General features: G+C 38.4%; 1 protein-coding gene across 6 annotated transcripts in view; it reads left to right on the top strand.

Annotated features, from left to right (window-relative positions):
- Positions 1 to 15,180, top strand: part of MINDY3 (MINDY lysine 48 deubiquitinase 3) — a 98,732-nt gene that overhangs the window by 72,731 nt on the left and 10,821 nt on the right. Inside the window, exon 13 of one of the 6 annotated variants that reach the window (XR_003970529.1) lies at positions 3,218 to 3,316. The exons of the other annotated variants lie outside the window; for them this stretch is intronic. The gene's annotated coding sequence lies outside the window, so the exon portion shown is untranslated. Of the gene's footprint in view, positions 1 to 3,217; positions 3,317 to 15,180 lie in introns of those variants that run through there. 6 annotated transcript variants of the gene reach the window in all.

The raw sequence follows: 15,180 nt of genomic DNA, 5'->3' as shown, positions 1-15,180 counted from the left end.
AGTAAATATTTAGTGCTTCTAGAATGTATTTGAACTTAAACAATCATCAACTTAATATAGACTGCCACACACATAGGATGTTGTATATGAACCCTCTTCTCACCCAAAGATACCCAAAGGGAAAGCAGTTCAAACATAACATCAAAGAGAACCATCAGACCACCAGAAAAGAAAGGAACAGACAACTACAGAAACAACCAAAAAACAATTAACAAAATGGCAACATACCTATAAAAATTACATTAACATAAATGGACTAAATGCTCCAACCAAAAGCTATAGGGTGACTGAATGGATAAAGGACAATATCCATCTATATGCTGCCTACAAGAAACTCCTTCAGAAAACACATACAGACTGAAAGTGAAGAATTGGAAAAGATATTTCATACAAATGAAGTTAAAAAAAACAAACTAGGTACCAATACTTACAGCAGACAAAATAGACTTTAAAACAAAGGCCATAACAAGACAAAGGACATTAAATAATGATAAAGCAATCGATCCATCCAAGAAGAAGACATGGGATTTGTAAATATCTGTGCACCCAATATAACAAAACCTAATTATATAAAGCAAATATTAACAGACATCAAGGGCAAAATTGACAATATAATAATAATAGGAGGAGACTTTAATACCCCACTTACATCAGTGGCTAGATCATCCACACAGAAAATCAAGGAAATAGTGACATTGAATAACATGTTCAACCAGGGAGACTTAACAGATATGTGTAGAACACTCTACCCCAAAACAGCAGAACACACATTCTTTTCAAGTGCACATGGAACATTCTCCAAGATAGATCATATGATAGGCCACAGAACAAGTCTCAATAAATTTAAGAACACTGAAGTCGAATGAACCATCATTTCCTACCACAGCAAGTAATTAGAAATCAGTTACAAGAAAAAAACAAATAGGAGAAACCCAAACACCTAGAGGCCAAAATGAAATCCAAGAGGAAATCAAGAAATACTTGTCGACAAACGAAAACACAATGGTCCACAATCTTTGGAATGAAGGAAAAGCAATTCTAAGAAGGAAGTGTATCTCAATACAGGCCTACTTGAAGAAACAAGAAATATCTTGAATAAATAATCTAAACTTATACCTAAAGGAACTAAAAAAGAGGAATAAATGAAGGCTTAAGTTAGTAGAAGGAAGGATATTATGAAGATCAGAGCAGAAATAAATGGAATAGAGAACAAACAACAACAGTGGAACAGATCAATGAAAGCAAGACTGAGTTGTTTGAAAAGATAAACAAAACTCATAAACCTTTACTTAAGCTAATAAAGAGAAAGGGCCCAAACAAAACCAAAAATGAGAAGTTATGAGACCACAGAAATACAAATAATTACAAGTGATTATTATTTAAAAATTGGCAAATTAACCTAGAAGAAACAAATTCCTAAAAATGTACAACCTTCTTCTGAGAACAGTCCCATTACTGTAAACAGCATTGAGTCACTAATCAAAACACTTGGAACAAGGGGCGCCTGCCTGGGTGGGTCAGTTGGTTGAATGTCTGACTCTTGATTTCAGCTCAGGTCATGATCCTAGGGTTGTGGGGTTAGGCCCCGTGTCAGGCTCCACAGCCTGCTTGGGATTTTCTCTCTCCCTCTGTCCCTCCCCCCACTTGCACACACTTTCTCCCTCTCTCAAAAAATAAAAATAAATTAAAAAAAATTTTTTTTAAAAAAACAAAAGAACTTGTGAGAAGCATAAATGCAAGACAGTGGCTTCGCTGGTGAATTCTACCAAACATTTAAAGAAGACTTACTACTTACCATTCTCATACTATTCCAAAATGAAAAGGAGGAAGGAATGCTTTTAAATTAATTTATGGGACTAGTATTACTCTGATACTAAACAACTCAAAAAAAATAAAAACAAAAACGAGAATTTAAGATGCAAAAATCCTCAACAAAATATTAGCAACCAAATTGAAAAATACATTAAAAGGATCATTTACCACAATCAAGTGGGATTTGTTGCAAGCACGGTTTAATACACACAGCAGAATACATGATTGTCTCAACAGATGGCAGAAAAAGCATTTGGCAAAATTCGACATCCATTCGTGATAAAATTCTCAACAAAGTGGATATAGAAGGAACATACCTTGACATAATAAAGGCCATATATGACAAACCCACTGCTGACCTACTCAGTGGTGAAAAGCTGAAAGGTTTTCCCTAGGATCAGGAACAAGACAAGGATGCCCATTCTCGCCACTTTTATTCAACATAGTACTGGAAGTCACAGTTGCAGCAGTTGGACAAGAAAAAGATAACGGGCATCCAAATTAGTAGAGAAGAAGTAAAACATTCACTGTTTTCAGATGACATACTACTTTATGGAGAAAATCATGACAACTCCACCAAAAAACTAGATCTAATTAATAAATTCAGGAAAGTTACAGTATATGAAATCAATACACAGAGATCTGTTGTGTCTCTATACACTAATAATGAAATCACAAGAAGGAAAGGGAACCAGCCCATTTACAAGTACGTCAAATAGAGTAACATACCTCGATATAGTTTTAACCAAGGAGGCGAAAGACCTGTACTCTGAAAACTGCAAGACACTGATGAAAGAAATTGAAGACAACACAAACAAATAGAAAGATGTACCATGCTCTTTGATTGGAAGAATACTGTTAAAATTGTTCGTATTACCAAAGTGATCTACAGATTCACTGAAATTCCCATCAAAATACCAACAGTGGCTTTGACAGAACTTGAACAGAAATCCTAAAATGGGTGTGGAACCCCAAAAGGCCCCAAATAGCCAACGCAAGCTTGAAAATGATGAACAGAGTTGGAGGTATCACAATTCCAGGTCTCAAGATGTACTACAAAGCTATGATAATCAAAACGATTATGGTATGGCACACAGATCAATATAACAGGACAGAGAGCCCAGAAATAAACCCATGGTATATGGTCATTTGATCTATGACAGAAGAGGCAAGAATATACAAGGAAAAGACAGTCTCTCCAATAAATGGTGCTAGAAAAACTGGACCACTTTCTTACACCCTACACAAAAACAAACTCAAAATAGATTAAAGGCTTAATGTCAGACCTGAAACTATAAACTCCTAAAAAAAATTTTTTTTAATTAGAAATTTTTTAAAAAACACACATAGGCAGTAATTTGGAGATCAACCTCAGCAATATTTTTTCTGGATTTGTCTCCTCAAGGGAAACAAATTAAAATCTGTTGGGACTACCATCAAACTAGAAAATTTTTACACAGCAAAGGAAACCAACAAAACAAAGAGGCAAGCACCAAATGAGAGAAGATATTTGCAAGTCATATATCTAGTAAGGGGTTATTATCTAAAATATTAAAAGAACTCCTACAACTCAACACCCCCCCCAAAAGAATCCCAATTTTAAAATGAGCAGAACACCTCTATACACATCTTCCCAAAGAAGACCTATAGGGGGCCAACAGACAACATGAAAATATGCTCAGTGTCACATTAGTTGAAATGTATATGTGGTAAATGCAAATCAAAATCATGATAAGATATCCCCTCTAGTAGCAAAAACACAAGAAAAAAGCGTTGGCAAGGATGTGGAGAAAAATGGAAAAAAAGGAATCCTCGTACACTGTTGGTGGTGCATACAGGTTCATACACGCTGGCACATTGTGGACAACAGTAGTGAGTTTCCTCAAAATATTAAAAATACAAGTACCACACGATCCAGTAATTCCATTCCTGGATATTTACCAGAAGATAAGGAAAACATTGATTTGGAAAGATATATGCCCCCCGTATGTTTACTGCAGCATTATTTATAGTAGCCAAGATATGGAGACAACCTAAGTGTCTACAGAAGAACAGATAAAAATGTGGTATATACACATAGGAATATCAGCCGTAAAAAAGAATGAAATCTTGTCATTAACAACATGGATGGACCTACAGGGCATAAGGCTAAGGGAAATAAGCCAGAGAGAGAAAAACACCATATGATTTTACTTATGTGTAGAATCTAAAAAACAAATGAACAAGCCAACAATATAACAGTGATGACAAAGACAAGAGAAACAGACTCAGGAGGAACAAATTGATGGTTGCCAAAGAAGAGGAGGTTGGGGGGATGGGAAGAGGGTCATGAGGTAGTAACTTCAGTTCTAAAATTTAAGCCACAGGGAATTCACTACAGCACAGGGAATTCAGTCAATAAATATTGTAATACACTTCTCATGGTAAACATTTTGTATCCTATAGAATTATTGAATCACTGTTTAATGCCTGAAACTAATTTGATAGTATAGATCAACTACAATTAAAAATTAAAAGTAAAATGTCTTTCTAAACTGCTAAAGACACTTCTGTTGGTATCAGACAGCCTGGATTCAAATCCTACCTCTGTTACTCAGCTGTGTGATTTTGGGAAAGTTCCTAACCTCAGTTTTCTCCTCCCTAAAATGGACTTACATCTAGTTTACATGGTTATTCAGTTACTCTGTAAATTGACCATGTTGTTAAAAAAAAAAAAAAATGGCATAGAGCTTATTCAGTTTCCTTCAAAGCACTGAATTCTACATAAATGGTATTTGAAATGACAGACACAAGTTTGTGCATTACACACCATGGGATTTGTTTTATTTTCTCTTACTCTCTTTCTTTTCCCTTGTATAATTAATTTTCTTTTACATTTTATTTTTTTGAGTGAGAAAGAGTACGAGTGGGGGAAGCACAGAGAGAGAGGGAGACACGGAATCTGAAGCAGGCTCCAGGCTCTGAGCTGTCAGCACAGAGCCCAATGTGGGGCTCAAACTCAAATGATGAGATCATGACCTGAACCAAAGTCAAATGTTTCACCGACTGAGCCACCCAGGCGCTCCTCCCTGGTATATATCAGGAGGCAACCTTTTTGGGCCAGGGCTCTATTTTTTGATATAAAAAGAGCCCTTTAAATGCTATTTTTTTAAGTTGATGAGATATATTGACTGCCATCTTTTGTCTGATTTTAGTGTGCTGCGTTTGTGTAACCTTTGAGAATAATTTTACTTGAGATATTTACTATTCATCAGTCGTTAGACATTCTCCAGAAATTGCCTTTTGTTCAGTCTTCTCTGTTCCTCTGAAATGATACCATTTTCTTCTCTGTTCCTTTGTTGCTTCCCCTTTTCCCCCTTTTGTCACTGCGGCGCTTTACCTTGTGGTCGCACAGTTATCACTCTGTTTTAGGCGCCCAGCCATAGTTTTTCCATATCCCACCACCATGTTTGTTTTGTAGCTTTTCTATCATTTGTAATAAAAGTGGCTCTGCAGGAGAAGCCATAAAGTACTCCCTTCTTTCTGAACTTAGTATGTTTACAAAGCATTTCTGGTTGAACCAAGGTGCCTGGATGGAGTACTTTGTTGAAACGTGAAGTTAGGACTAGGTTGAATAATTAAATGTGACAAATGTTCTTGAGCGCAAGTTGTGTCAAGCACTGTGCTAGCTCTGGGGTTAGGGAATCGCTGCAGTGCAGGAGCTCCTATCTATCAGGGAGCCAGATGAACAAACCAGTAGTAACACTAAGGTGAAGAGGCCAAGGAATACTGAAACAGGAAAATGTCGTAACTTAGCCTAATGACAAAAGTACTTTTTTCTATGTGTTGTATTAAATTGCAGCTATATGTTAGTAAATTTTTTTTTAATTTATGCTCAAGTTCATTGGCCTACAGTATAGTCTTGGCTTCATGAGTAGAATCCAGTGATTCATCTCTTACGTATAACACCCAGTGCTCATCCCAACAAGTTCCCTCCTTATTGTCCGTGGCACATTTAGCCCATCCCTCACCCAACACCCTCCAGCAACCCTGTTTGTTCTCTGTATTTAAGCATCTCTTATGGTTTGCCTCCCTCTCTGTTTTTATCTTATTTTTCCTACCCTTCGCCTATTTCATCTGTTGAGTTTCTCAGATTCCACATATGAGTGAAGTCATAAGATGTCTTTCTCTAATTTCACTTAGCATAATACCCTCCGGTTCTATCCATGTTGTTGTTGCAAGATTTCATTGTTTTTATCACCGAGTAATACTCCATTGTATATATATACCACATCTTCTTTATCCATTCATCCATCGATGGACATTTGGGCTCTTTCCTTACTCTGGCTATTGTTGATAGTGCTGCTATAAACATTGGGGTGCATGTGCCCCTTTAATCAGCACTTCTGTAACCTTTGGATAAATTCCTAGTAGTGCAATCGCTGGGTCATAGGGTAATTCTATTTTTAATTTTTTTGAGGAACCTCCATACTGTTTTCCAGAGTGGCTGCACCAGCTTGCATTCCCACCAACAGTGCAAAAGAGATCCCCTTTCTCCACATCCTCGCCAGCATCTGTTGTTTCCTGATTTGTTAACTTTAGCTGTTCTAACCAATGTGAGGTGGTATCTCAGTGTGCTTTTGATTTGTATTTCCCTGATGATGAGCGACGTTGAGCATCTTTTCGTGTGTCTGCCATCTGCATGTCTTTTTTGGAAAAGTGTCTCTGCATGTTTTCTGCCCATTTCTTCACTGGATCATTTATTTCTTGGGTGTCAAGTTTGGTAAGTTCTTTACAGATTTTGGATACTAACCCTTTATCCAGTATGTCATTTGCAAACCTCTTTTCCCATTCTGTCACTTGCTTTTTAGTTTTGTTGATTGCTTCCTTTGCTATACAGAAGCTTTTTATCTTGATGAGGTCCCTATAGTTCATTTTTGCTTTTGTTTCCCTTGCCTCTGGAGACATATCAAGTAAGAAGTTGCTGCAGTCAAGGTCCAAAAGGTTGCCTGTTTACTCCTGTAGGATTTTGATGGTTTCCTGTCTCACATTTAGGTCTTTCACCCATTTTGAGTTTATTTTTGTGTATGTGTAAGAAAGAGGTCCAGGTTCATTCTTCCATGTGGCTGTCCAGTTCTCCCAGAACCATTTGCTTAAAAAGATGGTCTTTTTTTCCATTGGATACTCTTTCCTGCTTTGTTGAAGATTAGTTGGCCATACGTTCGTGGGTCCATTTCTGGGTTCTCTCTTCTATTCCATTGGTCTGTGTGTCTGTTGTTGTGCCAATACCACACTGTCTTGATGATTACAGCTATGTAATACAGGCTGAAGTCTGAGATTGTGTTGCCTCCAGCTTTGATTTTCTTTTTCAACATTACTTTGGCTATTGGGGATCTTTTGTGGTTCCATACAAATGTTAGGATTATTTGTTATAGCTCTGTGAAGAATGCTGGTGCTATTTTGATTGGGATTGCATTGAATGTATAGATTGCTTTGGGTAGTATTGACATTTTAACAATATGTGTTCTTCCTATCCATGAGCATGGAATGTTTTTCCATGTCTTTGTGTCTTCTTCCATTTATTTCATAAGCTTTCTGTAGTTTTCAGTGTAGAAATCTTTGATCTCTTTGGTTAGGTAAAGGTATTTTATGGTTTTTGATGCAATTGTAAATGGGATCAACTCCCTGATATCTCTTTCTGTTGTTTCATTATTGTTGTACAGAAATGCGACCGATTTCTGTACGTTGATTTTATATCCTGCGACTTTGCTGAACTCCTGTATCAGCTCTAGGAGTTTTTTGGTGGAGTCTTTTCGGGTTTTCTGCATAGAGTATCATGCCATCTGCAAAGAGTGAAAGTTTGACTTCTTTGTCGATTTGGATGCCTTTTATTTCGTTTTGTTGTCTGATTGCCGAGGCTAGGATTTCCAACACTATTGAACAGTGGTAAGAGTAGACATCCCTGTCATGTTCCTGATCCCGGGGAAAGCTTTCAGTTTTTCCCCATGGAGGATGATATTAGCTGTGGACCTTCCATATGTGGCTTTTATGATGTTAAGGTATGTTCCTTCTATCCTGACTTTGAGAATTTTTATTAAGAAAGATGCTGTAGGGGCCCCTGGGTGGCTCAGTCGGTTGAGCGTCCAACTTCGGCTCAGGTCATGATCTCACAGTTCGTGGGTTTGAGCCCCACGTCGGGCTCTATGCTGATGGCTCGGAACCTGGAGCCTGCTTCAGATTCTGTGTCTCCCCCTCTCTCTGCCCCTTCCCTGCTCATGCTCTCTGTCTCAAAAATAAATAAAAAACATGAAGAAAAAAAAAAGAAGGATGCTGTATTTTGTCAAGTGCTTTTTCTGCATCTATTAACAGGATCACATGGTTCTTCTCATTTCTTCTATTGTGATATATCACATTGATTGATTTGCAAATATTGAACCAGCTCTGCAGCCCAGAAATGAATCCCACTTAATTTATGGTGAATAATTCTTTTAATATACTGTTGAATTTGATTTTCTAGTATCTTGTTGAGAATTTTTGCATCCCTGTTCGTCAGGGATATTGGCCTGTAATATCTGTAGTTTGGGATATTAGTTTGGGGTCTTTAGTTTGGGAATCAAGGTAATGCTGCCTTCATAGAATGAGTCTGGGAGCTTTTCTCTTTTTGCAACAGTTTGAGAAGACTAGGTATTAACTCTGCTTCCAGTACAATTCCCCTGGGAAGCCATCTGGCGCAGGACTCTTACTCATTGGGAGATTTTTGATCACCGATTTGATTTCTTGGCTTGTCGTGAGTCTGGTAAATTTTTCTATTTCGTCCCATTTGAGTTTGATAGTATGTGAGTGTCTAGGAATTTGTCCATTTCTTCCAGATTATCCACTTTGTTGGCATATAATTTTTCATAGTATTCTTTAGTAATTGTATTTTTGTGGTGTTGGTTGTGATCTCTTTCATTTGTGATTTTATCTATTTGGGTTCTCTTTTTCTTCTTGAGAAGTCTGGCTAGGGGGTTTTATCAATTTTTACTCTTTTAAAAAAAAACAGCTCTTAGATTCATTAATCTGTTCTACTGGTTCTTTTGGGTTCTGTATGGTTTATTTCAACTCTAATCTTTATTATTTCTCTTCTTCTGCCGGCTTTGGTCTTTCTTTGCTACTGCCTTTCTAGCTCCTTTAGGTGTAAAGTTAGGTTGTGTATTGGGGACCTTTGTTGCTTCTTGAGATAGGTGTGAATTGCAATGTATTTTCCTCCTAGAACTGCCTTTGCTGCATACCAAAGGGTTTAGACTGTCAAAATGTTTTCATCTTCATTTGCCTCTATATATTTTTTTAATTTCTTCTTTAATTTCCTGGTTGACCCGTTCATTCTTTATTAGAATGTTCTTTTTTTTTTTAAGTTTTTATTTATTTATCCTCAGAGAGACAGAGACAGCATGAGCAGGGGAGGGGCAGAGAGAGAGAGAGAGAGAGAATGAATCCTAAGCAGGCTTCATGCTTCCAGCACAGAGCCCAATATGGGGCTTGAACTCATGAACCATGAGATCATGACATGAGCCAAAATCAAGAGTTGGACCTTTAATCAGCTGAGCCACCCAGATGCCCCTAGTAGGATGTTCTTTAACCTCCATGCATTTGAGGGCTTTCCACATTTTTCTGTAGTTGATTTCAAGTTTCATAGTGTTGTGACCTGAAAATAGGCATGGTATAATAATCTCAGTCTTTTCATTCTTTCTGAGGGATGTTTTGTGATCCAGCATGTCATCTATTTTGGAGAATGTTCCATGTGCACTCGAGAGGAATGTGTATTCTGCTTTTGGATGAAAAGTTCTGAATATATCTGTTAAGTCCATCTGGTCCAATGGTCATTCAGTGCTGTTGTTTCCTTATTGATTTTCTGCCTAGATGATTGTTGTAAGTGGAGTATTAAAGTCCCCTATAATTATGGTATTATTATCTGTACATTTGTTTACATTTGTAATTAATTGATTTATATATTGGGTACTTTCACATTTACAATTGTTAGCTCTTTTTTTTTTTTTTTTAATTTTTTTTTTCCAACGTTTTTATTTATTTTTGGGACAGAGAGAGACAGAGCATGAACGGGGGAGGGGCAGAGAGAGAGGGAGACACAGAATCGGAAACAGGCTCCAGGCTCCGAGCCATCAGCCCAGAGCCTGACGCGGGGCTCGAACTCCCGGACCGCGAGATCGTGACCTGGCTGAAGTCGGACGCTTAACCGACTGCGCCACCCAGGCGCCCCTGTTAGCTCTTCTTGATGGATAGACCCTTTAATTATGATATAATGTTTCATCTCTTGTTACATTATAGTCTTTGTTTGAAAATCTAGTTTGTCTGATATAAGTATGGCTACTCTGGCTTTCTTTTGCCATCCATTAGCATGATAGATGGTTCTCCATCCCCTCACTTTCAATCTGCAGGTGTCCTCAGGTCTAAAATGAGGCTCTTGTAGGCGGAATATAAATGGATCTTTTTTTTTTTAATCCAGTCTGATACCCTATGTCTTCTGACACTGTTTCAGTGGACAGGACTGGTACTAACCTTATGAATCTACCCTAGTAGGTTAAGGCCCATTGGTCCCTATCTGCTTTCAGAATTCTCTTTTCATCTTTGTATTTTGCCAGTTTCTCTATGTCATGGTGTTGACCTGTTTTTGTTGATTTTGAAGGGAGTTCTGTGTGACTCTTGGATGCCTGTTCCCTTCCTCAGATTGGGGAAGTTCTCAGCTATAATATGTTCAAATAAACCTTCTGCCCCTTTCTCTTGCTCTTCTTCTTCTGGAACTCCTATGATATGGATATTATTTTGTTTCCTGGAATCACTTAGCTCTCTAATTTTCCTCTTGTGATCTAGTAATTTCCTTTCCCTCTTTTTTTCAGCTTCATCCTTTTCCATAAATTTATCTTATTTCACCTATTCTCTCCTCTGCTTCTTCCATCCTTGCTGTCAATGTGGCTAGTTTATTTTGCATCTAATTTATAGCATTTCTTAATTGATCGTAACTAGTTATGTCTTTGATCTCTGCAGCAATAGATTGCCTGCTGTCTTCTATGTTTTTTTCCCAACCCCAGCTGATAGCCTTAAGACTGCTAGTCTCAATTCTTGTTCAGATACATTGTTTATATCTGTTTTGAGCAATTCTCTGGCTATCATTTCTTCCCGGATTTTCTTTTAATGAGAATTCTTCCATTTTGGGATTTTGGCCAGGTTTTTGTCTTTTACATGTTTTAAAAGCTTGTTATGTGTCCTGCACCTGTGAGTACTACTATATTAAAAAGGGGTAATACATTGTCCAGGGCCTGGCTTTTTGGGAAGTGTTTTTCGAGTGTGTTGCACGTATTCTGTTGTATTTTGGCTGCTCTATCACACTGCTCAGTCCTCTGCAAAGCTGTCCCTTGCTTCTAGTGGTGGAGTGCTTGGACCCTCTGCCAGGTGTGCTTTGATTTGTTCGTTGAAGTAACCCTGGAAAAAAGGAAAGGGAGGGGGAGCCTGATCCCAAACAAAGAGAAAAATGAAAGTGGGGGGAAAAAAGACCAAGCTGAGAAGCTTAAAAAAAAAAAAAAAAAAAAAAAAAAAAAAGTGCCTGGCTTAATCCATAGAGAGTGAAAAGAAAATAAAGGAGATATATAAAAGGTGTAAAAAGAATAGAGTGAAAACGCCTGATTAAACAAACATAAATATAAATATAACACAAAAATAATAATAGTTGTCTGTTGGTACCAGGGATCAGTGGCTGTGCTGGTTTGGAGGAGAGGCCGTCTGGTTTCTGTCAGTGTCAGTAGATAAGCAGTTACCAGGCACGGCGGGGCAGGATTTGGTGTAAGCGGGTCCTGCCACCACTAGGGGCCGCTGTCCTTTCTGGCCTATTCCCTGAAGCCCCACCCTGTTGGTGATGGGGAGAAAATTTGGTCTCCCACCGCAGTCTCCCTTCCCCGCACCAAGTGTGTCAAACCACACTGTAGTGGCGGCCCTCACAGAGCGGGCACTCAGCCTGTCCTGCTCCACTGTCTCCCCAGCCTCCTAGGCCTCAGCCGGGATACAAAACCTGATGTCTGAAAGGATCCCACACCCCTGGTTCCAGGTAGCACCACTCCGCCCTGCTGACGAAAGGCCTTTGGCTGGCGCCTGCAGGGTCTTTTGCCCTTAAAGAGGCAATAAACCCTCCTCCCACATTCCTGGAGGAAGGAGATTATTCTTTCCCGTGTGCCCCTGAGATCCCTACCGCACCCTCCCCCCCCACAGGCATGCACACGGGGGCAGCTCCTGTCTGGAGAAAGCTGCCCACTTTTGAAACCTCCATTCTTCAGCTCCTAAGTCTGTTTGCAAAATAGGAACTGTCACTCTCCGTATTTCTTGTTCCCCAGTCTGTGGTCTGGAGAGGTTTTCCTCTTGTACTAACTCAATACCGCAGTTTCACAATCTGTCTTTCCCTTTTGTGTCTCCACAGAAGGGGTTCCCTCTTCTCCATACCTACATCCTTTTATCTCCCCTAGTTCACATACAGGCACCTCCTCCTGCCAAGCTGTCTCCCTCCCATTGTCGAGTTCCTTCTGCCACTCCACAGATTGATGTCCTGAGTGTGCCAAGTGATCTGACCTCATCCCCCCACTTCTCCACCTTCTTAACTCCTCCCCTTACATTTTTAATAAGATTAGGTAAAGTATAATACAACACAACATTTAGTAAAAATAATTATTTGACTAAATAAATGGCGTTAAACATCTTTAAATCTCAGTTTTATTTTCTATTCCCAAGAAACTTGACTCTCTTACACCTACAGTGGTTTGAATATGTACGGTCCTAAGGGCCGTCGTGTTCTGCCCAACCCTAACCCCCATCTCCTCACAAGCAATCTCCTGTCTTCTCTGTTAATTCCTGATATTTGCTTTCCATCTGCAGCATCAGATGGGCAAGTCTGTTGTCTTTCAGAACAGAAATCATGATTGGTGCAAATGTTTTTTAGCTTAGGAAATTACTCACTGAACTATCGTTCTTCTGCATCACTGATTTTTTACATTGAGTTATTCCTCCGCTCAGCCTTTAGGAACTTGATGTTTTTTACAAGCTTTTGATAAAAATAATTTATTTTTTATTGACTTACTGATTTACTAGATAGATAGCATGAGTGAGGCAGAGAAAGAATTCCAAGCAGGCTCCGGGCTGTTAGTGCAGAGCCCTACATGGGACTTGAACTCACGAACTGTGAGATCATGACCTGAGCTGAGATCAAGAGTCTGACGCTTAACAGACAGAACCACCCAGGCACCCCCCCCCCACAAATTCTAATTTTTAAACACACAGCTTTTCCCCCTTCAAGTCCTTTCAAACACAGTTTAATCATATTCAAATATTTACATGGTAACTGCTTAGGATCACAACTGGTACACTCCCTTGTGTTCTCCCACCTCCTGGTCCCCCTTCTTCTGAGCTTTAAAACCAATGGAAGTCCATTTTATGTTTATCTGCTTAATTTAGCGATGCATTCAAGCTCCAGGGTGTTTCTTAGGTTTGTTCAGTCAGCAAATGGTACTCACATTCCCTCTGCTGTCTTGAGATCTTATCAGTGTCTCTATTTCCGTATTCTTCAAGGAATTCGTTGCCTAAATACTAGATGATTTAAGTTTCATTTGCTTTCAGACTTAAGAATTTCTTAAAGAATTTGTCTGATTTTTGATTTGATATGATTAAAGAATAAAGTAACATCAAAATTAAGGTTTTAAAAAGGTAAGCAATTTCCAAATCGCCTCTTCTCATCCTGAGTATAGTAAAAGTCTTTGAAAATTACATTACCATCTAGCTTTAAAGTACTGTATGTACCAATGTAGAATACTGGCTTGCTGGTGACTGTTATTCTCCAGAATGTCTGTGTTTAAGATACTCGTAGGTATCTTAAAAATATGTTGGAATGTTTATGCTTGAGGTTAATCACAGTTGAGCCAAAAAGGTTGTTTGTTTTCCTGGTTGTTCTTTGCATAGATTATACAGTCAGTTAGCCAAGGTTCTCGTTACGGCAAGAAGAGAGAAAACTGCCCACCATTCAGTGCTCATGGAGAACACTGTAATACAGAGGGTTTCTCTCAAGTGGATATACATGATAGCTGGAAAGCAGGGAAACCGATACAGAGAAACGTTCCTGTCAGCGAGTGGCCAAAGCCTATTTTACATTTCGAGTGCTGGTTTTAGCTCTGACTTAGCTAAGCAGATTGCTTTTCAAACTCATCAGTGTTAGGCTTACAGAGCTCGAGTCCTTTCACAAGTACCTTGAAACAAGTTTACTCTGTATACCTCAAATTATTGATAACTTGACAATTTGGAATAAAACCTCCACTTTTTAAAACTGTACTTTTTAAATTATCCTAAATGATTCTTTGCCTTGAGTCCAGGCCAGTTTTGCTTCAAATGGGTAAGCATCTACTTGAGAGGTTTAAGACTTTAAAGTCTTCATTTCCTTTCTGATAGAGACAGAGTATATGCCACATCGTGAAAGAACAGCTACATTTTATTCTGTAGAATTACGGAAGCATGGCTTTTGTACATCTTGTTCTCCATGAAAAGACTTTGTTTTGAACTTATCTAATTCCTGAAAAGGATATTGTGTTGGAAGTTGAGTTAAAGCTGAAACAGTCTTCAAGAATGAGTAAATGGGTAGAGAAACTCAGGCACTGCACATTTAAGGCAATGAACTTGCTTGTTAAAACTGTGATTTCAAATTGACCTACACGCTTTCTTTGTGTGTCATGTTCCATTGCCTCATCTGAATTTGGGCCATTTCCCAATGCTGTTCCCTCAACAAGCCCAAGAAAAGGAATATTTTCCACAAACGAGTCTTCATCAACCATTTGATTCTATTCTGAATTTTTCCCATTAAATCTATGGCTTTTATTTAAATCAAGTCTGTTACAGGGATAGCTCTCGGTCTTATATTGTCAAATACCTAAATAACAGCTCATAATTAACATTCTTTCAAAAAGCTAAATGACGTTATAACTAAAGGAATTTGTTGGTAAAGACGGATTTTCATTGGGTTTCTTAAAGGGAATATAAAAGTTCACATTGTTTTATTCAAAGACATCCCTAATTATTAAATAATTACCGTAACTTTAAATAGAGAAAGAAACTTCTTTTCATTGAAATTTGTAAGCCTGTTTAAGAAGTCATTTGGCTTTAAAGTCTCCTTGGAATTCTCAGGTAGAAGGCATGTGGAATTTTTTTATTAGATGCTCACCTTAAAATGAATCTTTGCCTCTGTGCCCAAGAAAACTAAAAGAAGAGAGTGTCTGGTAACAATAGCCACAATTGCCTCTTACATGGTTTTTCTCATGGCAGGTCTTGGCAAAACTCTTATTCCAAAATGTTTTTGCTAATTTTTTCCCC

The sequence above is a fragment of the Lynx canadensis genome, chromosome B4, assembly GCF_007474595.2.
Source record: "Lynx canadensis isolate LIC74 chromosome B4, mLynCan4.pri.v2, whole genome shotgun sequence".
Classification (NCBI taxonomy): Eukaryota; Metazoa; Chordata; class Mammalia; order Carnivora; family Felidae; genus Lynx; species Lynx canadensis.
This window is presented reverse-complemented; position numbering and strand designations above follow the sequence as displayed.